This window comes from Eupeodes corollae, chromosome 1 (assembly GCF_945859685.1).
Source record: "Eupeodes corollae chromosome 1, idEupCoro1.1, whole genome shotgun sequence".
NCBI classification, from domain to species: Eukaryota; Metazoa; Arthropoda; class Insecta; order Diptera; family Syrphidae; genus Eupeodes; species Eupeodes corollae.
Genome location: NC_079147.1, coordinates 79,140,332 through 79,164,893, shown reverse-complemented (window position 1 = coordinate 79,164,893; position 24,562 = coordinate 79,140,332). Strand labels below are relative to the sequence as shown.

The following is a 24,562-nucleotide window of genomic DNA, read 5'->3' as shown; positions in this document are numbered from 1 at the left end:
ATAAAAATGAGAGATAAATATAAAAAAACATTGTGGAGTGTTCGGTTAAATAAAATACAATGGGACGAGAAATATTTAGACCCTGAATTCTATTTCAATACAACTTGATGGTGATGTTGCAGGTATATGAAATGTTCGTTAGGCCTTTAGATATCTAGAAATGAATAAATTCATATGATGAACCAACTTCTGAAAACTTTGTCTATTATAGTTTGAAATATTTGAATGAACCCAACGGATGTCAGTGATAGAATTGGATTAGTCAGAAGCACAATGACAATGATTAATGTTTTATTTTATATCAGTGAATCATTAAAGCAAATGATGTTCTTTCTAAGTTTTAAATATTGAACAAGTCTAAGGTTTACTAAGTATTTCTACCTACTTCAAAAATATTGATAACAAAATAAAAAGATCGATTGTGGTTTGGGTTGTGTGGCATTATGCGCATATTGAATAAATAAGTCCAAATCCATGTCTTTAACTTCAATTATAAAAAGTTGGTTAAGGTTTTGCAGCGCCCTCCGAATGACCGAAAGGTTGTTTCTAGACTCATTTTCGAAGAAAATGGGCCCAATGATACTCCCAATACCAAATCCGCTCAAACCTATCACTCTCCGTGAATGTTTTGGCTTCTCGACAGTATATCGTGAAGGTATTCCGAAATGAGAATATTCCTCGTCAAAAAATATGTTTCAAACGGCTCTAGAGAAAAGCTACAAAGCGAAAGTTTGTGCGCCAATAATTTCTGAGTCAATTGGACTTTGAAAACGTACATGTTTTCAATAAATTCTGAATTTTTTGAACGAAATCTCATCAAGTTAGTGCTTGAAATGTTAAGCTTTTAAGTTCATTTACAGCAGCTACACTCCCGACTGTGCGACGATAACGATGAATCTTGTTTTGCATGAAATTGCGTAAAGCAGGGGCGGTGAGTTTTCTGTTTCAGCCAAAAACTTATTTTTAAAAAAAACTCACTGTTTGTGCTTCACAGCACGTAAATACATTTGGAAACTAGTTTTCAATATTAAACAAGTTCAATAAAGCGACTTATTTCGTTCTGCCGAGGTAATTGATTTTCTGCCAATATTTCGAGCTGCGGAAACATGTCAGTGACAAAATGCCATATGATTTTAAAAGAAACCACTAGTTGGTATAGATTTTCTATCAACCGTGTAAATTAGGCAACTCTATTGTCAACTCATATCCAGCTAATTGCTTGACAGTGAAAACTGTAAGATGTTAAAAATTAAATCATATTCGTTTTCATAACCACATTCCTCTTCTTCGAACGTTTAACTTTTTTTTTTAGGTGGCGCAACAGTCCATTGAGAACTAGGTCCTAGTGACTTACAACTCTCAATCATTCCTGCGTGCGCGTTTTGTTGTCAGAATTGAAGGGGCCTACAGTTTTAAGCCGAATCCGAACTAATTGAGAAAGCACTTTTTACGACAAGAATTACTCTTGGAGAATGTGTCAATTCCTCGCAAGAGACAGTATCCGTGATAAAAAACTTTAGATGGCACAGACAGGGATTGAACCTAAGACCTCTGGCAAGATATTCTAACGCACTAACCATCATGCCACGGGTACTACGAATGTTTAACTGCAATGACAAAATATTATAAGCTCATTAAGTTCCGAACTAAATAGTATTGTACAATGAGGAATACAAATTACATATAATTGAATGCTGCGAAAACCCAACTCTGTCTTGAATCGTTTAAACGAGATATAACAAAATGGCCATTATCCAAAGATGGCATTACATCAATGAGACTGAACAACTCGAAATTCAAACACCACTTTTGAAATGATCACAAACGCGATGTCACTTAAAATGCTGCAAGATGTTTTAGTTTTCTCAAGCGATGCATGAAGTTTTGTTCCCCGTCTGATCTGCCTGTTATCTACACGACTTATATACGTCCAAAGCTTGACTATAACTTCCATATCTGGGCTGGTGCTCCTGCGACTTACTCAAGCCTTTTGAACATTATTGAACGTAGATTGGATCATTTACCTCGCTATAACGTCGTCTCAGACTTTTTAACCGTTATTTCAACGGTTTCAAACAGTTCAACCGTAATACTCTCGCTTCTAGGAATGTTCATCATCATCAGTATACCCTCGAATGCAACTTTGGTCGTACTCTCAATGGAATACCTTACCTTACCAATTTGCACCAACACCTCCTTCCAACCCTTCTCTCTCTTTCCATGGATAGTAATATCTCCTTGAGTGGGCACCTATTAACAAAAAAAACCTTAAAATTGTTTTCAGTGTCAGAAACGTCAAAAACGACAGAGATAACAATTAGCGGTTCTGACAGTAAAATTTGTGCTTCTTCTGTCTATAAATTACGTTTCAATATACACACAAAAAATTGGCAGCGCAATAGTACGTAAAGAACCAGGGCCCAGCGACTTACAGCTTTTAACCATTCCTGTGTAAGAATCATTGCAGCGATTAAGGGAACTACAAATTTGTAGACCGAATCTGAACGGTTAATTTGAGAAAGCAATTCTTATGACTAAAATTAATCTTGGAGGATTTGTCAATTACTCGCAAGCGCAGTACCTTGTGAAAAAGCTTCAAGGTGTCACGGTGAGGGATTGATCCCAAGACTTCTGGTTAAAAGGCGTTAACCATTACACCACGGCTACTACATTTTATTATAAAGTCTTTAAATTAATCTAAGACTTCACTCTTGTAAGGCACTGTAAATATGATTTTATGCTACAGATCTATTGTATTATTTATGAGACTTCTCATTTAAACTTTAAATTAATCTTTAAATCCGCACTTACTTGCTTACTTAAGGTGGCGCTACAGTCCTATGTGAACTAGGGCCTCAACCAACAAACTTCTCCATTTAGCTCGGTCCCTATAGCTAGATGTATGCAGTTTCGCGATCCAAGGTGGGTGAGGTTACTTTTCACTTGTGTGCGTCACCTGATCCGCGGTCTTCCTCTACTGCGCTGTCCTGTGATTATGGATTCGAAGGCTTTCCGGGCAGGAGCATTGGTTTCCATGCGCTTTACGTGATCCAGCTATCTTAGCCATTGACTAAGTCTACGTCGCTGTACAGCCCGTACAGCTCGTCGTTCCATCTTCTCCTCCAATCCCCTTCGATGCATACGGGACCGTAGATCACACGAAGAACTTTTCTCTCGAACCGGCCCAAGGTGCTTTCATCCGCTTTTGTCATAGTCCATGCTTATGCACCATATAGCAGGACGGGGATGATAAGGGTCTTATATAGCGACACTTTGGTCCCTCGAGAGAGGACTTTACCACTCAATTACTTTCTTAGCCCAAAAAAACTGCGGTAAGCAAGATTTATTCAACGTTTGATCTCAGCGGTTGAGTTGTTTTCTGCGTTTATAGCGGAGCCTAAGTAGACGAAGTCCTTGACTACCTCAAAGTTACGTCTGTCGATGGTGACGTTTTGATCAAGACGTCCTTTCTTGACGACAGCATTTACTTAGTTTTGTCCTTATTAACCGTTAAACCCATTTTTGCCGCCTTTGCCTCAATACTCATAAAAGCCCCATTGACATCACGCTGAGTTTTTCCGATTATGTCAATGTTATCAGCATATGCTATTAATTGGATAGACTTTAGACAGTGCCTCTAGTTTTGACGTGTAAGCTCTGCACTATTCTTTCAAGCACGATTTTAAAAATATTGCATGACAGCGCATCACCTTGTCTGAAACCTTTTTTGACATCGAAAGGTTCTGTAAAGTTGTTTCCAACCTTTATGGAACAGCGTGAATCCGCACTTGCGTCTCTCATTGCCGAAATAATGAATATAGAACAAGGAAGAGAAATGCCTTTGTCTTTAGACTAAGTACAAAATTTAAAAACTGAAATTTTTTCTAACCGAGAAATGTAACGAATAATAAACAGGGGTGGAATCGGCTAAGGTGATTGTTGACTATCATTTTCATTCCGTCTGTGTAAGATGATTCAACTCAATTCAATTCGATTGAACAATTTCAGATTCAAATTGTCAAAATTCGTTTATAAAATATCTAAATAAAAGTTTCAAATTGGCTGATTTTGTATAAAATTCTTACTTTTCTTGCTTTTTTTCGAATGTTGTAAGCTTTGTCGGTCACAGGAATGTGTTTTTTAAAAGAAACAAAGTGAACTATGAAAATTTTCCAGTCGTTTGTGTAAGCGTCTGGCTCTATTGGGAATAAACAAATTTGTTTGAAGACGACTATCAAATTTTTTTGTGATAGCTTTTTAGGTATCAATTTGATAGATCAAATTCGATCATTTTGATTCTCATTTATCAACAATCACCTTAGCCGATTCCACCCCAGATGTGTCAAATTTTCTAAAAAAAAAAATCGCCAAACATTTTCTTTTCAGTGATGAGCAATTTTAATTCCTGACTTAACTTCTAAGCTCATGGAATAAAGGCGAACATGTGTTTTTATATTGTGCTGTCAATGTTTAACATTCCTAAAAACCTTTTGTTGGACTTATCGTACACCGTTTTATAATTAAAAATATGTCTTCCTAAATATTTTAATATCACTTACAACCAACATTTATTTCGAAACGTTCATATTGTGGTTTCAAAATACATTGCCTCAAGCAAATATTTTTCTTTGTTCTTTTTAATCCCATCATCTACAAAATCTACCGGTTATTGTTAGAATTGAAAACAAACAAAACTTTACAAAACTGGTCTCTCCATTTATACGAAACTTCTGCATCACTTTGCTATAAGTTCTTTGACTAAAATAAGATGGAAAAAGAAATAATAATCAAAACACTTTTAGCTATGTGCTATGTTTATGGAAAGAAGCATTTTATTCCTGTTTTATGAGACAATGAAGCGTGTCACATCAATTGGTGTACAGTATCGGGAGAAAATAAAATAGAACAACCCAAAGACCTTCAAAAAGATCCGAACCTTAAATGTATGATTGTCGATTCCCATAGCTATGTATAGTCTAGCTATAGAAGAGCTCTGGAATGTTTGGGTGTGCCTTTTTTGAAAGATCAACCAGAAAAGTAGAGTTGAAAAAAGAATTAAGAAAAAAGAGGGCGAATTTTTCCCTGGTTCTCAATTTAACTTAACTGAACTTAACTGAACTTAACTGAACTGAACTCGGTCTCCCGATTCAGAGCTTAAGAATCCAAAAAGGCAGAAAAAGTCAAGAAATGAGATGATGATGATCACGTGGCTATATATGCCCACACACACAGATCACAGATTCATCTCGAAAAGGCAAGACCGTCATGAAATGCTTCGCTATCGCGTTAACCTAATTGCATTCATGCAGTCGAAGGCAGAGGCAGAGGAAGAGTCAGAGCCACAGAACTAAGAGTGAAGAGTTTTTGAATTAGCTCACGATTGTGTGATATTTTTCTGCTGCTGATGCTGGTCTGGTTGACTGCCTCTGTGCCTCCGAAGAACTGATGGGTGACACAATTAACTTCGATTCTTCTTCTTTTTTGTCATTACCATCAGTGACGACCTTCAGACGGTTATTCAATTATTGTTAAGCGAGTCTAATCAACAGCTCTGATGATGTTAGTGATGATGATGATGACGTTCTTCTTTTTTCCGTTTTATTTTCTATAATAAAACTCTAATTTAATATGATTAATGCTGAACCACTTTATACTTGTATTAATATTGTTTAAGTTCAAGACAATGCAACAATTTTAAAATGAAAACTGTAAAACTACCTACTCCGGATGTTTTGTGAAGTTTTTCAATGATGAACTGATGTTGGACGTCAATTATTCATTATAATGTCAGTTTAACAGTTTCATTTGGCATTTCAAACGTCAAAATATGCACAAACAATGTGCTAAGCTGAGCTCTGCGAACAAGTTTTTATCCTGGTTTCGCCTCCATAGTAGGTATACGATGCGAGTATAATGTCTGGCCTCATTTTCTTGGAATATCAAACCCACAGAAGAATGAGTTTCTATACCTAACCTACTATACGTTCTTCATCTTTGAAAATAAATTGATAGCTTTGATACTCGTAAAGTTGTCCAGCAGCAAGAAATGCTTCTATACAAAAAGACGCGAGGTGAATTAAATTTAAGCTAAATGACTCATATGTGAATGAAAGGAATTCAACTCAACGTTAGGTGTTGAATTTTTGTTTTTCTTAAAGTATAACTATAACCTTAAGAATGCTTTTGATAGAATATGGTTAGATACTTTTCTAAGAAAGCTATGAAGGCATCCAAAGTCGGGTAAGGATACAAAAATACATTCAGAAGCAAAAGCAATGATGATGTCATGAACAATAAATTCCGTACTGTTCATCCAAAAAATAAAGATGATTGTCAGTTTGACATAATAAACGTTCATATGAAAAGTTAGCGTACCAATTGACTGTTGATTTAATTGAATGTTTTGAGTCAGCAGAAGTGATGAGTTCACAAGAATTCCTAGACAAAATACATAATGATTCCTTGACTCATTGTAGATATGAATGAAAATAAAGAGTTTTATTTCTTTGAAAATGTCCAAACATTTTTGAAAGATGTCTACTTGCTTATTTAAGGTGGCGGTACAGTCCTGTGTGAACTAGGGTCTCACCCAATAGCTAGATGTTTCCAATTGTGCACTTCAAGTTAGGTGAGGTCACTTTCTACTTGTGCGCGCCACCTGATCCGCGATGTTCCTCTACTAAGCTGTGACGAAGGCTTGAATTCGAAGACTTTCCGGGGAGGAGCATGGGTTTCCATGCGCTATACGTAACCCAGCCATTTTGGTCGATTGACTTTTATCCTTGCCGTTAAGTCAACGTCGCTGTACAGTCTGTAAAGCTCGTCGTTCCAAAGTTTTCCTCTTCTCAACTTCTGTGCGAGACCAGAGATCACGCAAAGAACTTTCCTTTCGAAACGACCAAAAGTACTTTCCACTCAATTGTTTTGTTAGCAACAGCGGTTAGTTACTCTTCGTTTGATTTATCGGCTTGTGTTTTTTCTGTCTTATTAGCGGGGCCAAGGTAGACGGAGTCCTTGACTACCTCAAAGTTTCGTCTGTCGATGGTGACGTTTCGAACGAGAATTCGGTGTTGTGAGTCCTTTCTTTTGCTGCCTCTGCCTCAATGTTCGTAAATTTAACAGACTTTTGAAAAGTAGTGCCTCTAGTGTGGGAGCTCTGCACTATTCTTTCAAGAACGATGTTACAAAAATGAAAACGCATCACCTTGTCTACAGACTTTTTTTGACATCGGAATGTTCTGTTAGGTTGCTTAATACATTTAAGGAACAGCGCAGGTTCTCCATAGCCATCCTGCACAAACGGGCGGGTTTGAAAAGAATGCCAAACTAGACATGGCCCTATACAGCTCGTCAATGTAGATGCTGTCATATGAGGCCTTAAAATCGATGAAGAGATGATGAGCCTTGATTCGAAGTTCTTGTGTTTTTTCCATGATAATTTTGTAAGCTTTGTTACAGAGACTAATTTCTCTACAGTTTTCATTCATCGGGCATGCTTTCTTCGGACCGTATTTTACAGCGGCTTTTTTTGTTAGACTTCAGCTTAAATATGTCAATCTTTACTTCGTCTAAGGAGAAAGTTTACATTGATTGGATCATCCTGCCCGACAGTGGAATTCTGTTCGTCTTCACCGTTATAAAGTCTGCAGGAGTGGTCCTTCCATATCCTCAGCATTCACTGCGATTCTAATATGATGTTTCCACTTTCGTCTTTGCAGCCCTTGGTTTGAAGTTTATGTACGTGTAAATTTCGTTTCACTTGGTCATAAAACTTTCGAACTTCATTTCTGCTTTTAAACCTTTTAACATCTTTGACCGCATGCTTCTCAATCGCCGCTTTGCGTGCCTGTTGTTTGGCTGCATTTGATTGCCGACATTCTAGGGTCTGGAACTCCGAAGTGCTACCTTGGCTACAACGAGGAAGTGTTCCTAGTCGATGTCAGCTCCTCGGAGAGTTTGGACATCTATAATGCCGAAAGCGTGTCTATCGTCGGTCACAATATGGTCAATCTGGTTGACGATAGATAGATCTGGAGATCTCCAAGTTCCTTTGTGGATGTTGAGGTGTGGAAAACGCGTACTGGCTACCATGACGTTTCACCCCGCAGCAAAATCTATGACCCTGAATCAGTTGTCGGAAGTGTTGTCGTGCACGCTTTTTTTTCCCGATTATTCCACCAAAGATGTCTTCCCTTTCTAGTTTGGCATTAAAATATTTTAGCTAGGACACTGCTCATATGTTTTGTAGAAGGTCATGAGGTGCTCGTTGATGTAATAATGACAAAGCCGTATAAAAATAAGCGCTGTTGGTTTTCTCGGTAGCAGTCACCATAGTAAATATCGCAGTTTTTCATCCTCTTTTTGCCCGGCCCATCCCCATCTGCTTTATAGCGGTCTAGGGCCTCCGCTAATTCTTCGGCTGCACGTGGTCTGTTAAGGGATCTAACATTCCATGCGCATATCCGAAGTTAGTTGTTTTTAATTCGTTTGCGTAAGTTGTCAACAGTAAATTCATCCGTATCCGAGTCTTGTTGGTGCTTCGCAACTAGGAGATTTGCACATGGTCAGGAAGTCATCCCGACGACGGCACAACCCCCAACCTAGGGGCCAGGTCCTTAGTATAACTTCAAGGATGGGGAGCCGGATAGACCGTTCCTTACAGGCCTGGGCTCCGAATATATCGAAAAAGCCCTATAAGGTGTTCACTAAGTAGTTCAACCTTACTGGAACTGTAGACGCCACCGTTGATTCCATCTCGGGAATTTCTCCGCTGCCATCTGGGTAAGGAGAGGTGCCTTAGTGGGCCTCCACTTCTCCCTCGTTTGGTGCCCCCAACAACTTCTCCACGGGGAGGTGAGAGTAGGAATTAATAGACAGTACCTTAATCATTCAAGCTTAAATTGTATTTTACATACGTATGCACTATAATTTTTTAAAAAACTTCTTAGAATAAGTACCTACATATTTATCAGATTTCAAATCAAACATTAATTTATAAAAAAATATATCTCTACTGAGAAGTAAGTAAGAGCCAACCTAATCCTAAGACAGGAAACTTATATCTTCTATTTTTAAATATTGCAAACATAGCTGTCCGAAAAGATTAGGATTTTTTGGCAAAATTGCTATCAATTATTATGATTTATGGTCAATGTGACATAATTGAAGGTATCTTATCGAAAATTATATGTTTTTGTTGTTAATGCATTAATTTTATCCAAGGATGAATAAATATGCAGATATACACTTAATATACAATTGATTTAATTGTAATGAGAAACCTTTAATTAAATTTCTATCAGAACTAAAAATTATACCTTTTGGGTTTAGCAAAGCTTGACAAATTTTATTATTTGCCCCACACCTACTTTATTATTCATTATTCAAATATAATACATATCTATTCAAGTACAAAGTTGCAGCTGCTTAAATATTGGCAATGCCATCAAATATAACATAATGTACACTGTACACCTTCATGTCCACACAATAACTTCGTTATCATATTTCAAATTCACCATTTTTGTTTATTTGCTAAAATTGTGTATAATTGACAAAAATAAATCATGATTCATAAAATATTGGTTAAATTTGTATACTTTAATCAGTTCTATGTGATTTAATTCAGAATTGCATTTATTTTCAAAAATTCTGTTTAATGGTTCCAAACTATTTATTAAAGGTCCTAGCACATGGCAGGGGAATGCAAATAAACTTTTGGAAGCATTTTCACGAGCAAGAAAAAATAATATTTTATTTGCACATGAATAAAGTTCTTATAAATGATCTTTAAAACCAAATAGGAATGAAACTACTGAACTGATATCACAAACCGCTAAATTGAAGTTTGCAGCCATAAACTAGCGAATAAAAACTTAATATATGGAAAATTGTTTCGAATGTGAAATTTGGTATCAACAACAAGTTCTCCATTTCAAGAAGAATACATTTTCTTTAAGAAATTTGGAATTAAGTTTTCTTCAAAAAGTTTCCATCCCTCTAATTTTTCCATTTTAATTTTTGAAGATGGATATATTTAGTAAAAATCTATTTAAAAATTACCTGAAACTTTGTGTTCTATAATTGAAGTTTTGATAGACCTGGATTTTTGGCTTACAATATTAAATTTACATACTCGTACGTGTTTCTATTGTTAAAAGTTGATAATTTTCTTTTCGTTCAAGCTTAAATAAGTAAAAAGAAATTGAAATGTAATTTACCGCTTTTGGCGTTGAACTAGAAAAATTAGTATATTTAAATTATTGTTGAAATATAACAAAAGGTAAAACTAATACACATTTAAAAATTTAAATAAAGACACAATTGTTAAGAGAAAAAAAGTAAGAAGAAATCCACATAAAACATCTGCGTGTGCTGCAAAGAAAGTAAAATTGAAGACCTAACTTGAATACAAGATTAATCGGTTTAAGAAAAAAAGAAAGCCGTTGTGAGAGGAGAAGTTAGTTACCGGCTTTTCTAAGGTTTATTATAAGTCAAGTGCTATAGGCTTTTGTATCTTCCACAGTATATGTAATGATGGAAGAAAACTTTAAAAAGTTTTAATTAAATAATTTATGTAAATTGTAAATATTAATGACAAATCATTTTTCTTAAAAGTAAAGTTTAGTGTCATTATCGAATCCGTGACTGCTACGGGAAATTATGAAAACTGTTTAAAGATATTATACGGTTTTTAAGTTTCAAGTTATGTAAACTTTTATTGTCACTGAGATATGCAATAAATCATTGAGTCTAGTTTGAGGAAATGAAGTTGATGTTTCTGCCTTACATATAAAAATGATTAAATTTCAGTGCTTTGAAATGACCAAAATAGATATGATCTGTATCTTACGTTAAGTGTAAAGTCATTATTTTTTAATGAACATTTTATATCATTATAAATTTTAGACATAGTAAGTGTCAAACACAATATCATTCAAATTACCGCTTTGGGAGATTAAAGCACTTGATACTTTTGAGATGATTTTGAATTAATCTATTGCACATTTGGTGCGGCATCTTGGCCATAATTTGAGCAATGTTGGCTAGTAATGCATTGAAAGTTCGGGAATTATAAGTGTAAACACAATCTTTTGCGCAGGCCGACATAAACGGTGTCAAATTCCACAAACTTGATACGCAATTGACGTCGTTAAAATGAGTAATTATGCGACTAAAAAACATCTCGAAAATCCAAAATTGCTCGTGTTGTGTGGCTTATTGCCAAGGTTTGCTAGAATTAAAAACTGTCCAAGTCATGATCAATCACAGCTCTACTTTTATCGGTTATCAAAGCAAAAATCTAGAAGAAGCGTACATTTTTTCAAACAAAGATTTTTAAAAATAAAAAGGGCTCTAATACTGCAGAACTGTTATATATTTGTTGTTGTATTGACATTTGTACTAGCCGTTTACAGAGCCTAATTATATTTTTAATAAATTAGGTGGCTCAACAGACTTCCAACTCTCAACCATTCCTGTGTGCGAGTATTTGAAGGGATTGATAATTATATTCTACACCTGAAAAAATGTTGCGAAAAGATTCAAATTCCCTACGCAGTAGTTTACCCAAGGCTCAATGTTCGACCCACTGTCAAGCATAGATATTCCTTTATCAGCCGCACATCAGGAATGTGTAATGTTTTGTCAAACCCATTGTTTTTTTTATTTGTTTGGCACATAACCAATACTTAATCTATGGAGCATAACGGAAGAAAGGATAAAATGGGCCATTCACTCCTTTTCTCCGTACAAATCCCCTGGTCTAGACGGAATCTTCCCTATGATGGTTCAGAAGAACATAAATCTTATCATCCCGCACTTAGCTAGTATTTTTTATAATAGCCTTAAATGGAGCTATGTTTATCGTGGCGTGACGTAAAGGTAGTTTGCATCACTAAGGCTGGTAAACCTAGCCATATGGAGGCCAAAGACTATAGACCCATTAGTCTAACATCGTTTATTTTAAAAACTTTTGCAAGGCTAATTGATATACACATCCGAAGCACCCTGAAACCGGACTGTATATCAACATGCCTACATTAAAGGAAAAAGTGTTGAAACAGCATTGCACAGTGTTGTCAGCGTCATAGAAAAATCACTGAATGACAAGGAATACAACCTTGCAAAGTTCTTGGATATTGAGCAAGCCTTCAATAACGCTAAGAACGAAACAGTGAAGCAAGCCTTGGACGACCACAAAGTCGAAAAGGCAATAACACAGTGGATAATGTGTATGCTCAGAAAGAGACAAACTAACTCTGAGCTAGCGGAAGAAAGGGTGAGAGTAACCCCATCCAGGAGCACCCCTCTGGGTGGAGTTCTCTCACCGCTACTTTGGGTTCTTGTCATGAACGGCATACTCTCTAAATTGAAATCAAGTATAGTAAGCGACTGGCAAGTTCCTACCCACTATTAGCGAACAAACAGAATACGCCCTCTCGTTGGTAAGCAAATGGACTAGGAACTGTGGGCTGACAGTCAATCAAGCTAAAACAGAACTAGTAAAATCTCTGATCACGCAAAGTATATCGGTGTGATCTTAGATAAAAAATAAAACTGGGGCCTGAACACTAAAGATAGTCTAAAAAAGGCCTCGATTGCCTTTTACTACTGCAAAGAATTTTAAGTAAAAACTGGGGACCAAACCCTAAAATTATCAGACACAATAACAATAACTAGACCAATTATAACTTATGGTAATTTGGTATATTGGAAAGCTTTAAAGTACGAACCTGAAAACTTTGACAAAGACGTGCACTGGCATTACGGGGACCTACTGCTTTAAGAATCTGCGGCCAAAAGTGCCCTGAGACTTAATCAAACTAAAGTCTGGATAAACAGTTCCATAGGGCATGCCCAGATCCTTCATAAAGTTATGGGTCATAGTACTAGAGCAGACTATAAAATACCCGAACTTGATTTTCATAAACCATTCCAGGCTGCCATCCCAAGCAGAGAGGAATGGATAGATAAGCATACTCCAGTGAGTCGTCAATAGCTATCTATACTGATGGCAATGGACACTGGTGTAGAGGCAGGCTTCTATTCTGAATCTCTCAAGTTAACCGCCTCGCTCGTCTTCCAAGCCGAGGTCCTGGCAGTGACAACAGCTGCTTAAAGTTATCATTGATGGCGATACCACGAGCTGATATCACCTTTTCCATTGATAGCCAAGCGGCAATAAAAGCGACTGCAACTGAGGTAAAATCAAAGCTTGTTTTATGCTGCCGCGAAGAGCTTAAGGTTCTTGGCGCACAGAACAACATTAGACTCTGCTGGATCCCAGGCCAAAGCGATATACCAGACAACGAGAAAGCCGATGAATAAGCAAGATTAGGGTCAATGCTTGACGTAAGCAGAGCTCAGCTAGTTAGCACCCCTACCTGTTATTTAAAACAGGAAATTTCAAAAAGAATAACTATTAAGGCCGATGAAATGTGAAACCTTCTTGACACCTGCAGCACTACAAGAAAGATCTTGCCCTGTTTTAATCTCTTGTTAGCATAATCACCGGACCTAATCTGTTAGGGTATCATATGAAAAAGATGAGAATCAGTTCAGATGATCTATGCAGAGGATGCGGTGACGAGGAGGTGCATGAAGACTCTCCGCACTTTCTGTGTTACTGTCCAGTACTCTCCCATCAAAGGAAGAAACTGCTTGGCAACTATTTCTTCGAGGATTTAGAAGAACTCTCTAGTACGCCTGGTACTAACATCGTCAAAGCCTCTTAAAGCAATACTCACGGGTATCACGGGTAATGGATCTGTATTGATCTAAGTGCGACAGTAAAGATATCAACTGTCAGTTCTCAACCTAACCTAACCTAATCTATGGAGCAAGTAAAAGAACTATCACAATAATTTGGAAAAGTTGCGTAAACGCCCAAGAGAGTATTTGCACACGATATGGCGAGTAAATTACTATATGAAAATCATATAACGTATTAACATGAGTGAGCGGGTAAAAATGAGTGTTTATGTGGGCCAAAACTGTTAAAAAAAAACTATTTTCATTCAAAACCTCAACAAGTTCAACCTTCATAAAACTGTAAAAATATTAAAAAATACAAAACAAAACTATTCAAGTCTAGACTTCAACACATTTTTGTTTTCCATTTATGGCAACAGAAAGCCCTCAATCAATGGCTACAAAAACATAATATATGTAATATAGTAAATGAAATCCATTAAAAAAATATTTTTATTACGTTTCACAATAATTATCATAAGCGTGCCAGTTCGGGTAGAGTCTATCTTATACATCCTATATTAGATATAAGCTTATAGCGATATATTGGTCAAAACCCACGCCCATCTTTTTTTCTTTTGGAATAATATTTGTGCCAAATAAGATGAAAAACAAAATCAATTGACTGGTTTTTATTATTTGCGTGGGTTAAAAAGAAAACACAACAACAACTAAATGAAAATTTTCTTATAAGACCTAACAGATACAATATAATGTTAGCCTTTGAAACGAAGAATTACTTCAATTTGTAACAACAAAGACCGAAATTCTTTTGTTAATTACTAAAGCCTTGACAACTGCAAACATACATTCAAAATATAGTATAAGTTGTTAATTTCATTTAACGACCGCAAACGACCAAAAAAAAATTAAAATAAATATAAAATAAAACTGTACACACATCAAACCGCTGACTGTTGTTGATTGCATGTAGACAGTTTAACTATTTTACAACAGGAACGGGAACAAACATACTTACAGTTAAATATGTGTAATAGGGTGTTTCTTTTGAAGCTTTATTTCACGATTCTCTATGCCCTATTTTGACAGCTGTCAAATTTCTGAAAGTTCTAAGTTCTTCGTAGCGAAAACAGTGCCACTCTTCTAAAGTGGATAACAGTTTTACTTAAACCAATTGCCAAGAATATGACAAGATGTCAAACTATTACTACTTTCTGTGGTATTTCAACTGTCATGGTATTGAAAATTCTATGGTTTAAATAATATACTAGGTTTGTGTCACGGGCAGTACTGTTAACTAAAAATGATATGCATTCAATACTTTAAGCGCCCTCTATGTGTTAGCCTACAATTTTTTCTGAACAACTTAACCGAATTAAGAATTCGATGATTCAACAAGATTGAATAAGCAAAGCCTTAAAGACTCTCCTAAATATGCAAATTTTCTATTTTTGTCTTAATTTTTAGTTTGACTCTTATTGTTTTTGACTTATGAGTCTTAATAGAAAACTGACCTCATTTTTTTTTATTAAAAGACAATGTTTTGCTCTCACTATATTATAAAATGATGAATCATTAAGTTGAATCACAAAACACCCTATATTAATAATATACTCGTATAATAGCATGCGGCTTTTGGAATAGTTCATTGGCCTATAGGTTAAGAAGTAGTGTGACTTGGTGCGTTGGTGTCACATCGCACCGACAGAGGCGCTGGGCTGCAGTTGTTGTGATGTGTTGTGTTTAGATTATGATATTGCATAATATTCCTTTCCTTCCTCATTCATGAATGCAGCAACAGCAATAAGACAGACGGCAGCACTCTAGCAGCTAGGCCACATGGCACAAAGCGACAGCCAGAAGCGTAGAGTTGGAGTAGTTAGTCGGTTGAAATTTCTGGCGTCAATTTCAGGCCTACGCGCAGTTTAGGTTTTTATTTTATGTTCATTCCCCCTCAAGAATATCAAGAATCTTATACTTGGTGTAGGTTTGTGTTGGAGCCAGCAGTCGCGAGTCGGCGTCATAGGCTTTAGGCCACAGAAGAACATTGCAAGTTTTATGGTGATACCAAGAAGGAGGTACCTACATATTTTTACTAGGAATGAAAAATCGTAACGCAAATTTCATGTTGCTGTTAAGGTTTTATACGATGATAATATGGTGATAGTTGTAGATCGATAAGTATTAGATAGTGATTTTATTGCTTAGAAACCGCATTCTTTCTGTCATTTGATGAGGGATAGGATGGAAAATAGGAAAATGTATGTCCCTATGTGGCAAACTTCAATTTGTTTTGAGCTGGTTATGGGTCAAATTTAAAGTGAAATTATTTTAAAAATGTTAAAATATTTCTTTAGTAAAACCTTCTTTATAAGACTATAAGTGTCGCAGTACAGAGACCTCTTGACGTCGATTTTGCATTAGTATACTTCCGAAATGCCAAATTTGACATTTGCCTCCATTTGCAAAGAATATACAGCATCTCTTCATAGGTTTGATTATTTTTCTTGGCTCCGATTTAAACGTGGCTTTGATGTTTTTGGGTTGGAGTAGACATCAGCTGGTATATGACATTTATGCAGGTATGACAATTATGTGTCAACAAGGTCTGATTGTAAACTATTGCATGTATCTAAGAAATATCAAGACAACTGTTGACAAGTGTCTAAAACGTTTGAAAAATTGTGTTAATTAAGTAATTTGTGACCGAACGTGCTGAAAAACGTCAAAAGAAAGGTGATTCCTATTGTTTTGTTGAGTTTAACACATAAGTTGATCCTTCGAATTTATTTTGACTTTATTACTTTATTAGTAATCACAAACATTCCCATTAATTATGGATTACAATTTCCTTCAATTTTCTGTTTCGGGTTGCTTCACAGGATCGCATTCTGTCACTTCAATTTTTCCAGACTTTGTTCATGGTATCCTCGGCGTGATGGTTAGTGCCTAGAGCAGTATTTAAGTTTAACTTAGAGTGTCCGCATGAGGCCAGTAAGTTAATTATAAGTTATGGTTAATAAGGCTAGTTCTATGAGTTTTTGTCTAACTTTAAGATAGTTTTAAGAATGATTAATAAAAAAGTATAAAAAAAGTGCGTAGAACTGTCATGCTAGAGGTCCCCGGTTCAATTCATGCCTGTGCCAACTAAACTTTTGTGCGGGTACTGCCTTTTGTGAAGACTTGACAAGTTCTCCAAAAGTGATTTTTTACGTAAAGAGTGCTTTCTAAAATAAGCCGTTTGTTCCTTGGCATTACTTGCCCATAGACCCTGGTTTTCTACGAGCTTTTGCGCAACTTAATTATTTTACTTATTCTGTTGATGATTTCGGGCTATAACTCACGGTTTGTTTGAATTAAATGGGTCTTTAGTGCTTTAATCGCTTTCGTATTGTGGCATAACATCAATCCTGTCCTCAAAGGTGCTTCCCAAAAAACAAGAAGAGTCAATCTACATATCGTTGACCAAAAAGTAATTTCCAGCCTCATTTTCTTAGAAAAATAGTGCAGTTGCAAGAGTACTGAAAGACCTTGACATACACAAATCCGCTGGCCCGGACAGTATCACCCCATCAATTATTCTGAAGAGCTGTTCTTCAACGCCGGAAAAACCACTGCGTAAACTTTTCCATCTTTCTTTTTCGAGCGATTGGAAAATATCATCTGTCCAACCTGTCCCTAAAAAAGGCAAATCCTCTAACTATCTCCCAATAGCACTCAAGTCCCTTCTTTCCAAGGTCATGGAAACGCTGAAGAAATATCTTACGCTGATTAATTACCAGCTCAAGAAATATCTTAAGGAACGGAAGCTTCTTAATGACCGACAGTTTGGCTTTCGTAGCAATAGGTCCATTGGTTATCTCATGGTTTATCTCACCGAACAGTGGAACAAATCTTTACATTGTTTTGAAGAAAGTAAGATTATTGCGCTTGATATTTCAAAAGCATTTGATAGAGTTTGGCACCAAGCTCTCTTATCGAAAATGCGGGCATTTGGTATTAATGAATCTCTTTTTCGTTGGATTAGAAATTACCTTTCTAACCGTTCAATAAAAGTTGTATTGGATGGTTTCAAGTCTGAAATTCATAAAATAAATGCTGGTGTCCCCCAGGGCTCCGTTTAGTCTCCGACTCTCTTCCTTATAAACGGCGATTTTTTAAGAGCTTGAGAACTTTAAAAAAAAAAAAACGCATAAAATTTGCAAAATCTCATCGATTCTTTATTTGAAACGTTAGATTGGTCCATGACATTTACTTTTTGAAGATAATTTCATTTAAATGTTGACCGAGGCTGCGTCTTAGGTGGTCCATTCGGAAAGTCCAATTTTGGGTAACTTTTTCGAGCATTTCGGCCGGAATAGCCCGAATTTCTTCGGAAATGTTGTCTTCCAAAGCTGGAATAGTTGCTGGCTTATTTGTGTAGACTTAAGACTTGACGTAGCCCCACAAAAAATAGTCTAAAGGCGTCAAATCGCATGATCTTGGTGGCCAACTTACCGGTCCATTCCTTGAGATGAATTGTTCTCCGAAGTTTGCCCTCAAAATGGCCATAGAATCGCGAGCTGTGTGGCATGTAGCGCCATCTTGTTGAAACCACATGCCAACCAAGTTCAGTTCTTCCATTAACATTGAACGATAGCGATCGCCATTCACCGTAACGTTGCGTCCAACAGCATCTTTGAAAAAATACGGTCCAATGATTCCACCAGCGTACAAACCACACCAAACAGTCCATTTTTCGGGATGCATGGGCAGTTCTTGAACGGCTTCTGGTTGCTCTTCACTCCAAATGCGGCAATTTTGCTTATTTACATAGCCATTCAACCAGAAATGAGCCTCATCGCTGAACAAAATTTGTCGATAAAAAAGCGGATTTTCTGCCAACTTTTCTAGGGCCCATTCACTGAAAATTCGACGTTGTGGCAGATCGTTCGGCTTCAGTTCTTGCACGAGCTGTATTTTATACGGTTTTACACCAAGATCTTTGCGTAAAATCGTCCATGTGGTCGAATAACACAAACCCAATTGCTGCGAACGGTGACGAATCAACATTTCACGGTCTTCAGCAACACTATCAGAAACAGACGCAATATTCTCTTCTGTACGCACTTTACGCATTCGTGTGGTTGGTTTAATGTCCGATAAAGTAAACTGAGTGCGAAACTTGGTCACAATCGCATTAATTGTTTGCTCACTTGGTCGATTATGTAGACCATAAATCGGACGTAAAGCGCGAAACACATTTCGAACCGAACACTGATTTTGGTAATAAAATTCAATGATTTGCAAGCGTTGTTCGTTAGTAAGTCTATTCATGATGAAATGTCAAAGCATACTGAGCATCTTTCTCTTTGACACCATGTCTGAAATCCCGCGTAATCTGACAAATACTAATGCATGAAAATCCTAACCTCAAAAAAATCACCCTTTATTTATAAATGATCTTATGTATGCCACTTCTAATCCATTTAATTGTTTCGCTGACGACAGTACCCTCAGCTTACATCCTTTCCTACGATGTAGAACTTAAACGACAGCGTATGATAAGCTCATTAAATTCTGATCTTGACAGCATTGTCCAATGGGAAGTCAAAAACCGTGTAGAATTTAATGCTTCAAAAACTCAATGCTGTCTCCTGTCCTTAAAGCGTAACACCCCCCCGATGGCACTATCTATGAGTGGTACTCAATCAATCAATCAATCAACTGTCAGTACTCGGTATGTGTATCACAGATCACCTTGTATGGAATGATCATATATTTGATATTGCCAAAAATGCTACCAGGTGGTTAGGATTAAGCCGACTCTGATTTTCCCTCCCATTTTGATGTTCAGAACTTAAAGACCAATGTGCATCGCTATCTCCTCTTAAATCCTTAACTATTTTCCTAATGCTTGCACTGTGTTTAAATATAAACATATAAAGGGTGCTTATAACCCCTTGAGTGCCTGTTAATTATAAAAAAAGTCCAATTGATACACCATTGCTGAAGGCATTAGCTTAACGTGTGGGTTTTCGGAGCTGAAGATATAAACTTTTTATTTACTAGCGTAGCCACCACCGAGAAAAATATGCCCAAATCGTTGTCCAATTCAAGCCTAAACTGTGATTCAAAAACCGATCGAAAGGGGTGGTCGAATATTTTAAGATGTTTGTGCAGGATTCCCCCAGGCTAGTGTGTTAATTATTAAGCTGTTGAGCTTTGGGGCTGTCAATGTCAAAATGTATTGTGAAACTAAACACTAGATGGCAACTCTATAGATATAACATTTCGCATCGTATTTTCTTCTTGAAAATTCACACACATTAAAGGATTTGACTAACTTTCAAAAAGTTTAAGCACAAGTGTTAGCAAAATAGGGAAAGATTAAAAAGAAATCAAAGAATATTAAAATAGGAAAACAAACTTGAATTGGTTTAAGTATTCTTGATGTACGGCTGAAAAATAAAATCTCTATACTTTATTGTACGTCTAGAATTGACCTGAAGAGTAAAAGCTTTGCGAATATTACAGCAAAATTTATTAAGGGTTTCTCCTTTTTTTACTTCAATATTTTAAAATAAAATAACTTGTAAAAATAAAATGATATGAAATATGGCGGCTTTATGTTCAATGTTAAAAACACGTATCATGATCTTATATAAAGATACATAAATATATAAGTCAAATCTGTATGTAGAAGTTAATCAAAATAGCTTAAAATTGCTTTTTTGAAAACTAAATGGATTAAAAAAGTTAAAATATGATTTTAATAAAACCATAGGTACAATAATATTGAATTTCATCAAAACAATGATAAAGTAGGTAAATAAAATTCTAATGTACTTCAGACTTCAGCTAGAGTTAGGCAATGATATCATCAACGAAAGTGATATTTCACTCATGTTGATATGATGTTGTGAGTACTCAGATAGCAACAACAACGTTCAAATAGAAATTCAAATAAAAATACCAGTAAATTAATCTTATTTTTTATTTGCACAAAATTTGCAGGTTTTTTTTGTTTCTTTTAACCTTGAGATTTAATTTTCTTTATCAAAAAAAGAATGTATAAAAAATAACAATAAATCTATTATTCATGAATCATTTTTTGATTGATCGGTTTATCGAAAAAAGAATTCACATATTAATAATAATAATTAACCTTGATTAGATCTCTTCTTCAACTATTTTTTACCAAGAAAAAAACTTTTCCTATTAAGTAATAAAATTGTTTTTTTTTTTGGAATTCGCAATTAAAAGTGGTAACAAAATTATTGCAGTTAATTTATAAATTACTCACTCATCAGTATTGTGCAGAATTCCAGCACTAATTGCTTTTTAACAATTTAATTGTAAGACAAAAAAATAACAAATTCTTATTACAAACTTACAGCATACATATTAATAAATTATATCTGCTATTTTTATCTTTCATGAACGTGGGAAAATCAGTGCTGTCTCTCTCGGTTTTACAATGAAAATTTAAAAAATTCAAAAATGTCTTTTAAGTTTATCCACTGTGAGCATTAAAATCTCATAGAAAATACAGGGTTATCCATTTTGCGATTTTAAAAGTAAAAGTAAATAAAACACATGTTAAATACACACGAAATACTAAAAGATTTGATTCTTTTGAGGTAATTTTCGACTACTTTTTTGACACATATTGGGTAGTATTTCAGCCATAAATTACCGAATGTTGGTTTTTAAGTACACAAGGGTTAAACGTTTATCAACATAAATATGGTATTTCGCGTTACCCCACAAAAAAGTCCATCAGTGTTAAATTGCATAAACTGACCAACACGAGGAGGAATTACACGGTCCGTTAATGTCTTTTGCAATAAAGCCATATTCGCTCGAGTTGTGTGGCATGAAAACTTATTTTCTCTAAGTCGTATTCTTTAAAGTCGGTTATCATATGACCATAACGCTCCGAATTGTCTGTGGCAGTTTTAGAAGAAGTACGGTTCAATCACACCTCCGGACCAAAGAGCGCACCAAAAAATGACTTTTTGTGGATGTAATGGCCTCTCTTTAATAACTTGAGAATTTTTAAGTAATTGAATACTAAATATGACTGTTTTCTTTATTAACAATACAATTTTGTTTATTAACATTAAGAAAATTTGATCTAAAAAATCACTGTCCCCCGCCTGTTGTTCAAGCACCCATTCGACGTATCTACGACGTTGTAAACGGTCAGCTAGCTTCAGTTGTTGTGTAAGATGGACTTTAAATTGATGTATATGAAGATCTAAATGAAAAATACGTCATAATGTGATGTAAGACAGTCCTAATTCCTGAGAACGACGAGGAATCGACACATTCCGGGCTTCGGCAACACTTCACTTACAGCAGCGATATTTTCAGTGGTACGAACGAAACGATGATGCCTGTAACCAATCCAAATCCTCTTCAAATTGCTTCACAATTTTGCCAATTGCTTGCGTAGTTGGATAATTATGTAAACCATAACCTCCTCTTAAAGCACGATATGTGCCTGTGGCAGGATTAATAATTTTGGAGTAGGTTTTAACAATTTGTAATCGTTGCGCTATAGTTAAGCGGTCAATTTTCGTAAATTTCAGAGTTTCAACTAACAACAAAATTGATTTAACAACTTAGTTTGACAGGTGTCGAATTCGAGCCCTATGCTTTTGAAACCACAAAATATATAACTCGTTACTTAATTTAAAATTGACTTCTTGCACCGAAGATAAAAGTGACAGAATACAATTTTGACAAATTGACATGTTATTTACAAGAGAGGGAAATGTACTCCGCATTTTCTCTGGACTCAAATAAAGTAAATGGAAACCATTACGGTTTTGCATTTTCATTTGTAAACTTATGTAAGAAAAGGTATTGGAAATAATAACAACTTCATATTATATTTCCCATAAAAAAAGAGTTGGTAGTAAGCCAGCGGAAATTTCTTGGTAGTTATTAATTTATTTAAGACAACTGATAAATATTTAAAACTGTATACCTAAGTTCGGTCAAACTAATGTCGCAACAGAAAACTCTAGCACAATTTGGAATATTATGTTTTAAGAAGAAAGTAAACCATAGGTCTTAAGTATACACACTGAGATCAGTCGACAGCATTGGTTGATATGCTCGGGCGAGTTTATGCACCCTCTGTCCCCCTGAACCGTTCTCCACTGTAATGATATCATGTAAATTACATAGACTCAAGACTGTTTACTCTGCTGTTTCATGGTCTATAAAATCAGTCAACATTCTTCTACATCGCTGCATCTCATGCAATAATTTTATAAATAAATCAACATTAAACTTAGCACTTATATTTATGTGTAGGTATTTAAGAACATTTATGTTAAAGTACATAATAGATAGACTTCTACTTTTGAAGTAGCTAAATAAGATGTTTTAAATACCTTCGCTCCAGAGAAGACGAACCTTATATGTGCTATAATAGAATAGGAGATACTTTTCCAATTAAATTGATATATTTTAGAAGACAATACTCCATTCTATAAATAGAAAACCTATCACTTTCGCTTGACAATGTAAAAATAAAAATAAAAAGATAATCAACCCAAGGGAATCATTTTGAGGACAAACAATCTGATAGATTGTGCAATCACTCAATTCGATTTGGATAGACTTGCTAAATCTCTATCCATGCGTGCACAGTGCACACATAATTATTTATTTTACGTAGTTTTATTTTTTATTTATTTTTTATTAATTTTGTTATTTTTATTGTGATTGCTGTTGTTGTTCTTGTTTTTGTTGACTTTGTGATTTTGTTGTCATTGCTGTCGTCGCGTCGCTCGTCACATGCATCGTCGCGGTCGTCGCTTCAGTCGTTTAGACGATAAGACTAAAATAAAGAAGATTTTAATGGATGCACTTTGTTGAACACAAGAACAAGGCGCCATGACACAAGTTGATGTTGATGTAGGTAGGGTACTTACTTGAAACAAGCAATCACAATTATAAGGTATTCCCTGATTTATTTATTTTGTTAAACCTGATTGTGATATGAAGATTAAAAATAAAATACTTGTAATTTGAGTGTGATTAAAGAAAACCTATATCATATTGAGGGAGAGTATTCGGACTTGATAAAGATATTCCATTTCTTGGCTTTGCTGTTGGTCTTCAAATCACATGATATATTTAATATCAATTACATTTATGGTCTAGACATAATTAAGAGTTATTAAAAAGAATTTTGATACGTTTTTAAAATAAAGTTTAACAAATTAAGAGAATATGGTCATCTTTACCACAAACTGACAGCTGTCAATCAGTTCTTTTTTTACGGGGTGCTAACACTTTTGCACCGAAATATATGAAACATTTTTCGACTCTTATTATTTAATCGTATCTTGAAGTGCTGCTTGAAACTCAGAACGTCAGAAACGGGTTCTCTGATTGCAGCTTGCCACTTGTTCTCGATACGTTATGTTTTCAGCAGAAAATTTCGAAAGAGGTTACTCGTGACTTTGACGGAAAAGGATTTGGCAATTTCAATTGTCGCCGTTCGACGCTATATTTTCGCATCTCAGCATATCCCTGCTTTGCTTTGGGTCAGGAAACCCGAAGTGCTATCTTGGCAATAACAAGGTATAGTGGTGCTAGTTGCCCGGAAAGTTCGGATATCGATGATGCTAAAAGTGTGTCTAGCGTCGATCACAATATGGTCAATCTGGTTGACAGTAGATTGGTCTGGGGAACTCCAACTTCCTTTGTGGATGTTGATGTGTGGAAAATGCGTTCCGTTTGTCAGTAAAAAGAACTGTTCAATTGAATAAGATCTGATAATCGTCTGATGTACTTATCTTTAAAAAAAAAATTAAAGGCTCCAGCACACAAAAGACATACTAAA

General features: G+C 35.6%; 1 protein-coding gene across 5 annotated transcripts in view; it reads left to right on the top strand.

Annotated features, from left to right (window-relative positions):
• The window catches only part of LOC129942109 (filamin-A), a 126,825-nt gene that overhangs the window by 40,104 nt on the left and 62,159 nt on the right, over positions 1-24,562 (top strand). The gene's annotated exons all lie outside the window — the stretch shown is intronic.